Genomic DNA, 11,375 nt, shown 5'->3' on the forward strand with positions numbered 1-11,375 from the left:
TCTTCTTCTTACCATACATCAGCTCTGGTGGCCTGCTCCTGGGAATCCCTTGAGAGTCTAAGAGAATGCTTCCGTTCTACTTATGAAACAGCAGTTCAGATATTTGAGTAGCTCCTCTTACCTTGACCACCAAGATACCTTCTCTCTAGGACACAGCTCAAGACAATGATACACTGCAAAGTCTAATGTTTGAACAAATGGCTTTTACATCTGATAGACTAAAGGTCAGGTGAATTCTACCTCATCCAAGCTAGGAAGCCTTCAATGGGTTATTTAATCTCTGGGAACTTCAATTGCCTTATCAGTAAACAGGAAATAACCCATTTTAGACTGTTTGTCATGTGATTAGAGGAGAAATCGCCTGGAAAGCAATAGCTTGGGAGTTGGTACTTGGCAATGACTCTTAGGGAATATCTGGTTCCCTTCCCCCAGCAGAAGCTGAAGGTAGTACCAACTCTTAGTAGCTATGCCTGGGTCCAAGCTTTGTCCTCCGTAGAAGCTGGCATCTTACGAGTGCTCACATTTGGAGACACAGAAACAGTAGCAACCATTTTCTGAATGTTTCTTTCAAGGCAGGGACTTTGTGGATATTTTCCATCCCTTGTCTCTGGTATTTAGGAGATGTCATCATTTCTATTTGTTAGGTGGAGATATTTGTAGCTTCATAAAGCTTATATTATCAAACTGATGTCACATAGCTGGCCAGGAACCAAAACAGGACTGAAGCTGGTCTGACCCGTAACCCGAAGTCTCCCCTCCCCTGACATCCTTCAGAGCTTCCCACTGCATAAAGCAGAAAGCCTGGCGCAGTAATTAGAACCTGAGTCTGAATGCTAGTTCTTTCGCACTTTCCTTTCCTTGGTTTCAGTCTACAAAATAGGAACATCATGCATTTCATGAGGTAAGAATAAAGATTAAGTGAGATATTATAAGCAAAAAATTTTGGACATTTCTTTTTAACATTTTAAGATGCATCTTAAATAGTTATGAACCTGTTCAAACTAACTTGTACCTGCTCTCCATATCATTTCTTAAACTTTTAATTATAAAAATATCACAAAGGAAAAAAAAACCAAATCCATAGATATATGGTAATGACATGTATGAAGATAAAAATCATGAGCAAGCTGTCACTCTGCCTTCCCCTCTGCATGCCCCTCCTGGACCAAAATCCCATTTCTCCCTCCAGTCTAATTCACTTTACATCTCATTGAAAAAATAAGCATTTTCCCTTTTGCTCATATCTCTGGGTTGTCTCTAGCCTTTGTTGTACCTGTCACTTTACTAAGGTTCTGAGTGAAACTCTGTTCACAGGACAGAAGTAAAATCAAGTGGTTTGTCAAAGCACGGTGTGTGCATGTGTGTGTATGTGCACACACGAGCATGCATGCACTCATATGTTGTGTCTTTCTATCCTTGTCAAGAGCAGCAAGCTGTACACTTTACGAACTATGTCTTCACCCAAATTAACAGGAGGAAAAACTGGGCCGGTGGAGGGGAGGCTGGAAGCATCTGGACATTTCACTACTCCCAAGATTACCTAGACTGAATCTGGCACATCCAGGGTGAGGGTTGGGCCACATCAACAGGAACTCCAGTAACCCCAGTTTCCTCCTTTGATGCCGGTTCACCCCTTTCCCAGCCCAAATGCATCTTTATCTGTCTTTCTCAGGACAAGTCATACCTCAAATTCAATGATACCCATGTAAAAATCTTCTCAGAACACTACCCTGGTCATGCACTCCTATAATATTCTATTTTTTTCTCTTCCATTATCACTATCTGAAATTGTCTCATTTGTTTACTTACCTATATGGTTATTTTTTCTGAAAACCATACTAAAACTATAGACTCAGAACCTAAACTTTGTGAAATACCAGCTCCCAAACATACTAACTGTGTGACCTTGAACTAGTAGGATGTTTTCTCTTTCTCTTTTAAAAATTTTTTTGTATTTTTATTTATGTGTATGCATGTGTTTGTCTGCATATGTGTGTCACGTGTATGCAGATGAACAAAGAGGACAGAAGAGGGTGTTAGATCTTTTTTCTGGTGCTGGAGCTACAAGCAGTTGTGAGCTGCCCAACATGGATGCTGGGAACTGAGCTCAGGCCCTCTGGAAGAGCAGCACACACTCTTAAACACAGAGTCATCTCTCCAGCCCTGGTCATCTCACTTCTCTGAAATTCCAATGGTGTGGGAGGTCCTCCTGTATATGTGTTGCTTTTATTGATTAATGAATAAAGAAGTTGCTGTGGCTTGTTACAGGGCAGAGTAGAGCTAAGTGGGAAAACTAAACTGAATGCTGGGAGAAATAAGGTGGAGTCAATGAGAAGCCATGTAGTTACCACAGGAGACAGATACCTCCATAGGAGCCTGCTAAAACTTTGCCAGTAGACCATGGCCTCATGATGATGCACAGATTAATGGAGATGGGTTAGTTTAGGATATAAGAGCTAGCTAGAAATATGCTTAAGCTATTGACTAAACAGTATTGCAAATAATATAGTTTCTGTATAATTATTTCAGGTCTGAGCAGCTGAGAACGAACAAGCAGCCTCCGCCAGCATTCCAATTTATTCTATAAGACAGAAAGGATAAACTTAGTGTAGAGGATCACTGTGATAAGTATGTGAGTCAATGCATAAAAGTCTTCAGCTCAGGGTCTGACACATAACACTATAAAAGTGTTAGCCATTATCAGCAATGCCCATATGAGCCTTAGTGCCACAATTTCCCTTCAGAATGGAGGTGCCTACACGACAAGGCTTTGGTGACTGCTGGCCTCTGCTCAATCTATTATGCTGGAGGACAGGGCTTGCTTTCCAGCAATATGCTCCTTGTATTCAATACTTCCTAAGAACTGTGTCTTAAAAGCCCCATCTCAACCCCACTGTCCAAGCCACAGTACTAAATCATTACATTGTTTGAATATAGTAAAAGAAGATTTGAGCAAGAAGTGTAGGAGTGTAGAGGAAGAGGCAATTAGTTCTGTCCCAGAGTCTCAGAGAAGCCTTCACGGAGGAGACAATGTTTACAGAGTCCTGAAACTCAGTCACCAGAGTTTAGGACAGTAGAAGGAGGGCCCTGCGGAGAAGACGGCACTCTAAGAGAGAGAGTGCTGGGGCTCCACTGCAGGCTGCAGTGAAAAGGGTCAGATGAGGGGCCACAGAGAGGCCAAGGACTAGCTCATGAATGAGCTCTGTTTGTCAGGCTAAGAAATTTGGTTTTCATTCTGGTGCTTGTGGGGAGCCCAGGAGAATTACAATGATCAGAGAGGCATAATCAAATTTAACATGTTGAAATTTCACTCTGGTTGCAAGGAAGAAACAGACCTGGCTAGCCCTCTAGGCAAGAAACAGGAAGAGCAAACATAGGACAGTCCAGGCAAGAAGAGACAAGCATCTGACTTCAGAGTAGAAGGAGGAGTGACAAGAAGTACAGGGATTCCAGAAATCACTAGAAGCACACCATTCCCAGGGTTGCTGATAGATTGGATGTGGGAAGAAAGCAGTGTGAGAGAAAATAAAGGGTCAGTGTAATTCATCTTTTCATTTTGGGGGTTTGTTGTTTGGCGGTAGTGGTGTGTATGGTGTTGTAGGTATATGTATGTGGTGTGTACATGGAAGTGTAGGGATATGCAGGCTCATGTGTTCACATGCAAAGGCTCAGAATAAGATGTCTAATATCTTCCTTCATTGCTCCCTGCCTTGTTGCCTTGAGAGAGGATCTCTCACTCAACAAGAAGCTTGTCATTTCAGACAGACTGGCTGGTTTGTGGGGCCTCCACATCTACCTGCCTCCATTCCTCAATACTGCATTTCTAGATGTAAGTAGCTATGCTGGGTTGGTTTTGAAAGTTTGTTTTTGACATGGGTGCTGGGGATTTGAACTCAGGTCCTCAAACTGAGGGTACCCAAAGAAGCATCTCCCTAGCTGTTGTTTTGTGAAGCAGAGTCTTGCTAGCCTTCGCTGGCCTGAAGATCATTGTGTAGAAAAGGTTGGCCTTGAATTTTCATTGACCTTTTTGCCTCCCTATCCCCAGTGCCAGAATTACAGACGTGTTCCATAAAATCCAGCTCCATATTTCTTTATCGTGTCTCTGGAGGTCTGATTGTGTCATTTACTGAAGCAGATATCTGGGGAAAGAAATGCCTATGAGTCTAGTTTGGGGTACTCAAACCATGAGGGTATCAAGCCAGAGATCTTTAGCAGGAAATGGGCATAATATCTGTTGAATGTCTACAATGTACTGGAGCTATATTTGGTATTCTGCCCTATTTCACATTGAGAACAAACCCCTAAGAAGGGGACACAATTGTGTTTATAGGTGCTGAGAAAAGGCTGTGAGAGGCAGTAATGTCTCTTTCATGTAGTTCGTATTTAAGAACTGCCAGCAAGGCTGAACAAATAACATATAAAGAGAAAGAGTAGAAAATAGAGTCATAGGGGTAATTTAAAGATAGATCATGGAAAACATAGGAAGAAGATAATATTTCCCCTTGGGGTGTTGTGTGAAACAGGTGAAATATAGCTTGGGAAAACATTTTCACAAATGATAGAAGGCTAAGTAGATATGACAAGTTCCAGGCATGTCCAAACCTTATCTCAATGACTAACAATGCCAACATAATATTGATGAAAGGGTTCTAGTATACTAATCTGTAATTAACAAATAAAATTTGATCCTTGTGTCTTCCCATTTTAATTGATAGTTTAATAAATAATCTTTAAAACATAGCAGTGGCTCTTTCCCTACTACACTAAAATACATCTGTTTCGAAAAAATGAAAAAGTCATGGGAGGAGAGGTCGTGTGGTATAGAGAAAAGAGAAAAGGGGACACTTTGGAAGAGACCCTGAAGGTCACTCAGCTATTTCTACTGCCACCACTTTAGAAGAAAAAGGAAGAAGAAGAAAAAAAAAGGCTGAAACCATGAGGCTTCTCACCAACTCACTCTGGGCATGTGAGCTGAGAGCTGCTTGATTTGCAAAGGCTTCTGGGGGGCTGAGTCACAGTAAGCTAGGTCCCTCCTCAAATAAATATAGGCCATGTAAGCTATTTGTGTTCCTTGCTTTTTAAATTTCAGAAATACATGCCCACAGGCTCCCTCTGGGCTGCTCTTGACCTCTCCCTCCATGTTCTCTTTCTTTTTATGTCTCTGGCTCCTCCTGTCTCAAGTTTTGTCTTCCCCCCTCCCCCATTAACCTGCCACTGCTCCGCAGGGCCTGGCCTGCACAGTCTAAAAAAAAAAATGCAAGGCCTGCCACAGAAAAATCTAGCTTTCTGGTATCTATATTAAAAACTAAAAAAGAAATGAGCAAAACTAACAGGATTTTATTTAACCCAACATATCTGAAATGTTATATCATTTTAAACTAAAGTTACTATAAAACTAGTGACATTTTTACATTGCTTTTGTTTGTACATGTGGGGTGTACATTTTGCTCTTTGAAATAGGGTCTCCTACATCACTTTCAGGTCTCCTACTTTCTATATAATAGATGATGACCTTGAACTTCTGCCCCCCCCCCCGCTTCCACCTCCTAAGTAGTAAGGTTGAGAGGTGTGTATCACTGTGTCTGGTTTATGTGGTGCCAGGAATAAAAACCAGGGCTTTGGGCATGCTAGGCAAGCAATATTGCAATATTAACAAAGTCACGTACCCAGTTCCTTATATGATGTTTTTTTTTAAGTAAATCTTTATAATCCAAGGTGCATTTTGCATTCCCAACATACATTTCAAGAGCTCCTGAGCTGCCTGTAGAGTTGTTTGGTGGATTTTTGCCTGTAATGGGTCCTCACTTTACCCAATTTAGCAACCCAAGTGTTTTAACATTGCAAGGGAGTTTCAGAAAAATAAATGATGGGACTGGACCAGCCATTGAAGATCACAGGCTGTGGTGATGGTGGTCTACATTCCTCTGCATATCGGAGAGATAATTTGAAGAAAATCAACCTCCACCAGCATGTTCAGAGAAGACTAACCCACTGCAGCCTTCATAGCTGAGCCTTCTGACACTTCCCTTCCAAACACAACAGAGTTTCCTCCAAAACTAGGAACCACATATTTTACTGGATGCTTCTGCAGGTAAATAGAGAAGATGCCCTACTCACAGTCCAGCTACATGGTCATTGGCACAAGGATGCTTGCTGATAGACAGACACAAGGATGACAGCAGAGTTAAAAGTAGGATCTTCAAGACAGAGAATGTCTCTTAAGATGTGATCCCTGATTGCACTCCTGGGTCAAAGTACAAAAAGAGACTGGGCTCCTAGAGAATTTCCTCCAGACCACACAGAAGGTAAGGTGAATTGTGGCAAACTATTCCCTTCTCATTCCCTGTGGAAGCTCTCTGTATTCTAGGAATAAAGCCATTCATGCAGTGACATGCAGCCTGCATGATGCTCCAAACCAAGAGCTGACCAAGATCGCTGTGCAGCTAGTCCTCTCACAAGACCCGTGCTGTTCTTGATCTTGGCTCTGGGAGAGAGGCCTTTTACTCCTGGAATAAGTGTGTATGTCTAGCTGGCTGGAGCCTTCTCCAGGTAGACAGCAGCAGCCCTTGGACTCCTCTTGGCATTGCCCAGGCTGACACCATGCCTCTCCCCTTTCCTTGCTCTGCTGAACAATCACAGGACCTCATGGTACAGCTGCGGGCAGTACCACTCCCCACCCCCTCCTGCTTTTTTGTGGTCTCATCCTTTGTGACTGCTACAGCATATGTTTTATTAAAAGAGGAAGAGAAGAGGAGACAAGAGGTTATGTACATGGGCATGCTCAAGAATTTTAAGATTGAAAATCTTCTGCTCAATGCTAAATGCCTAAGGGCTTTGGCATTTTGCCGGCTCCAAGTAAACCCCAAGAGGAACATTTGGGTGGGGAAATAGGAAATGGAGGAAAATCAAAGCTCTCTCTTAAGAGATTCCGATTCTAAAATATAAGATTTTTCTCGTGTTCTCTTGAAATTTGCTTTCTCCACCATCCTTATTTAAATTTTCGGATGGGAAGTGAATGGGATCTCTGACATCGAGTAACAGTTTTCCCGTTGTGTAAGGATTAGAGCAGAGAATGGATGGGAGGTCAGGTAACATTTTTGATGCCTAATGAGATACCCAACTTCACAGCCCTCTGGTGGGGTCTTGGGCCAACTTCTTGTAGGCTATACATGTTTAACATAATTGCCCCAGATATGTAGGACTTCCAGATTTCAAAAGGAGATGTGGCCCCAAAGAACCGTGCAAACCATGACATTTCCAGCCTCTTACCTGTGCCACAGTGAGTTTCTCTACCAACTGGAAGCCTTCATCCCCTCTGCCTGCCCAAAAATATTCCCCTCCAACTCTCGAAGCTCAATTCTAATTCTCCTTTCTTGGAATACTGATAGCTCTTATTATCAGTGCAGATCAATGGTCGATTAATAAGGTCAGACTTTTGACTTCTTTTGTATTGAGCTTCTGTTTAGAGCTTACACCATCATTTACCTCTGCCCAGATATAGGCCTGTTTTCTTAAGTAGACTACAAAATCACGGAAGACAAAGTTTTCTAAGGTTTTTGTCCCTCACTACCCAGACATACTGCCAGAGAAGGGGCCCCAGATGACACCACAGCCTCCCAGCCTTGTAAAGTATAAAGTAACCAAGTCAGAGCCCAGTCACTGAGATGAGACTATGCTTTAGAGGAATCCCATAGGGACTGAGGCTGGCGAAGGAGCAGTAAGACCCAGACCCATCCATAACTTCCCCTCCTGCTGTGTGACTGAGGGAAGACATATCTCCTCCTAGGGTGCTCTGCTCTCCCCTTTCCAAACAGGATGCTGAAACCATTTAGCTCTACATCTTAGACAAATGAGACAATAAGCCGTATGAGAATTAATTAGAGGACTTCTGTAAATCCTCCCAGCTCTTTGGGAAAGGAGGCCTTTATAAAATGGATGCAAGGTCTTATTATTTAAGGGAAAGAATTGAGCCTCCAGAAATAACACCACACTGCATTTGTTTAAACACCAGTCAGGAACCTGAACACTGAACATTCCAGTCAGCAGAAAGTGCCCACACATCTCCGGTACCTTCAGATGACCTCTTGTTTGTGAGTGGAGAGGGATTCTGGAAAACCCTCTCAGAGGGATATATCTTAGGTGGTGCTCCCCAGGTGCTAACCTATACCTTGGGGAAGGGGATCAGGAGGAGCTGATGACGCAGGGATGTTCTGTGCCCTCTGGCTTAGCTCGGTAAACAACCTGTCAGGAGGCCAGATATGAACACTCAGACGAGGATCCTGAGGTCCAAGAAGAGAAGATGTTTCCTGTCCTCAACACCAGGCCAGCATAAGGAGGATAGATAGGGTCTTTTTGTCCCCCCAGATCTTCCTTGTTTCCACACTGTAGCACACACCACTCCATTCTGGGAGGAGAAAGTCAGCTCCAGTTTTTGGTGAGAAGAGAGAAGTGAGAGTCAAGAATGCTTCTGCCTTCCCCATGGCTACAGCCCAGCCAGCTGTCAGCCCTTTAAAACCAGCTGCTTCCCAGCACTGAAGACTCTGGACTGACGTCTGCTCTCTTACCCTCAACACAGTATCTGTGCTCTGCATCTTTGCAAATCCTCTCCTTCCTCACAGAAGCCAAGCATGCACCTTTCCTCAGTGTAGGTGGCAGCTAAGGTGCTGGTAAGATAGGACCACAGTGGCAGCATTGCTTGGTCATGCTCTCAGTGCTACAGAGCAGCTCAGTCTAGGTGAGAAGGAAGTCCAGAGGGTCATGTCATAAACAAATAACATGCACACGACTGTGTAAAACCAAGAGGGAAAGCACCAACTCCAGCATCACTTCAGCTGCTGCCTGATGTCATCAGACTGCCCCCCAGGGGATTTAGTAGAATTCTTTAGCTGCCTGGTTAATACTGGCACTGCCTATCTTCTAAGAGCATGGACATGGGGTGAGGAAACGAACAGTAACAACATGTTCATGTTTAGCAAAAAAAACTGGGGAGATATTCTTGACTCATAGCGTACATTTAATTCTTCTGATTGGCCTAGGCTAACATACCACTGTCCCTGTGGAATAAGGTCCGGATTATCTTTTATAATTGTTATTCTCTTAGCACATATGTGCCCACTCAGAGCAACCTACTGCCAGGACAGGGAAAACACACACATATGTTCTTTACAGAGAGGTCTTCTCAACCATGTTACAGTGCATCCAGCTGATTGTTAGTTAATATTTGACTTTAGTCTATATACCCTGGATAAATATGTACCATGCAGAAGGACTGCTTGGTGAAGAGAAAACTCCTCTGGGCTAGCACAGCAGTGCATAAGTTCAGCCTCCTACTGGGCAGGAACACTTCAGGCATTCAAGGCCTGGGCAGGGGCTCGGCAGGCATGCTTAGTGTTTCTGTGAGCAGCTAGCTTCCTGCATTTCACTGCATACAGCTGTGAAAACACACACACACACACACACACACACACACACACACACACAACACACACACCCCATAGGCAACATTCAACTGTGTATGAACAGGGAGAGCAATCTGATAGATGGCATCAGCAGACCCTTCCTCCAGCACAGCAGCATCCCCCCCCCCCCACCAGTGTCTCCAGGGCACTAAGAGGATCGACCCAATCCATAGGAGCTTCTGCTATAACACTCAAGAGAGTGTGTGGGGTTCACTCTTATGAATTATTTTTTGTCCCTGGTTACATGTACATGGAAGAAACAGACTGGCCTCTCAATCATGCCACAGGGCTTTATGAACATGTGAACACAGATGTATTGTGCAACGCAATATCAGGTCTTTAGGGTCCTCTCCAAACACGGTGAACCTCGTGCAGTTCTCTCCAGCATCACTAGGCAAGCAAAAGTCCTTGTCATTCTCTGCAATTATGGAGCCCAAATGAATTTTCCAAAGCTAATGGGAGTTGCACTAACTTTGAGGACTTAAACCAGGCAAAACCAATATAGGTCAGGCAGAGTGCCCAAGCTCTGTGACAGCCATGCGACACCAGGAGGCAAAACCAGAGTCAGCTTAAACCCAAAGTCCACTGCTAAGCTCCACCTGACAGAAACTAAGGGACGGAATGGGAGTTATTCCTTCTGCTCGCAATTGCCAGACACCAGACAAGAGGGTTGAATGAAGACTCATCAAAATCACAACGAAAGGGGATACAGAAAACCCACGGCCCGGCCCCCTGCACTGTTACCTTGAATCCTTGCAAAAGCCCTTCTTGCTGTATCAGCTGCTCCCCAAACCACCAAGGACTGCGAGGAGACTCCTAAAAGATGCCCGATTTTTGTGCAACATCTCCAGTGGCAGCCTTCCAAAGTTTTTACTTCATGATTTCTTGTAGATCTTTCTCCTTTGGGGAAATGCGAAGCCTCTCCCCACAGCTTGAGAGAGGGAACGGATGTCTCTTTTCAAATTCTCCTGCTCTGGGCTTTGCTGTTGCCTCCGCCGCCGCCGCCGCCGCTGCCGCCAACGTCGCCACGGCGGTTAGACCACTTGCCTGCTGCCTTGTCGCGGAGCGGCGAGCATCCCAGGAACCCACAGCATCTGTGAAGTGGGATCAGCGCTAGGCTGGGTCGCACGCGGCGTGGGAGAGGTGAGGAAAGTGGGAAGGCAACTGAGGAGTCCCCTGTCCCTCGACCGAGGTGAAACCAAGATCTTGCCCTTTTTTTCCAACTCTAAAGAGACTCACCCGCCGTGTCACCCGAAATCTGTGCCTTGCACATGAGCAGAAACCGTTCCTCAGGCTTCTGGGCTCCTTTGGCTGCCTGAGGACCTGCCGGTGTCCTCGGAGCGCGCGGCAGGTGCATTTCCCAAGTCCTTCCGAATCCGCCGAGCTCAGCGGAGGAACTGCGGGATGAGCCGCGAGCCGCTGGGCAGGCAGGCAGATTCCATGCTAAGGCTGCAGCTCGGCGCGTCCCCACTCTGACTCCGCGCTCCGTACCTAACCAGTGTCACCTGCAGACTCAGACACCAGATGAGTGTCTTAAGATAACAATGCTGCCCTGCCTGCCTCTCTCGTTCTTTTTTATGCACGTAGGTTAGCAGCCAATAGAACTCTGCGCCTCACTCTCTACAGACGCCCATTGGCTGAGAAGCCTGGCAGGGGGGCGGGTTCTGAGGCCTACCGGCAATCTCCTTTGGCAGGCTGGGGTACCAGCTCTGTTAACCCTCCCAGCTTTGCAGCAGTGACTTTTTTTTCCCTTTTCTTTCTTGCTTTCTTGTCCCCACCCCCACCCCCACCCTCTCCGGCGAGGATAAGGAAGCATTGGATAAATTCACGGCTGCATGTAAGGTTGGAAGTGAGGGTTAAAAAGTGTCAAAAGGCTGAGGAACAGGAAGTAGACGGGGAACTAATTACATTTTCTTT

At 45.0% G+C, this 11,375-nt stretch overlaps 1 protein-coding gene across 1 annotated transcript in view; it reads right to left on the reverse strand.

The window, feature by feature from the left end:
- The window catches only part of Brinp2 (BMP/retinoic acid inducible neural specific 2), a 102,848-nt gene extending 91,828 nt beyond the window's left edge, over positions 1-11,020 (reverse strand). Inside the window, exon 1 of the mRNA XM_005363930.2 lies at positions 10,203-11,020. The gene's annotated coding sequence lies outside the window, so the exon portion shown is untranslated. The remainder of the gene's footprint in view (positions 1-10,202) is intronic.
- Positions 11,021-11,375: the final 355 nt, after the last annotated feature.

This window comes from Microtus ochrogaster (assembly GCF_000317375.1).
Source record: "Microtus ochrogaster isolate Prairie Vole_2 chromosome 6 unlocalized genomic scaffold, MicOch1.0 chr6_random_2, whole genome shotgun sequence".
Lineage (NCBI taxonomy): Eukaryota > Metazoa > Chordata > Mammalia > Rodentia > Cricetidae > Microtus > Microtus ochrogaster.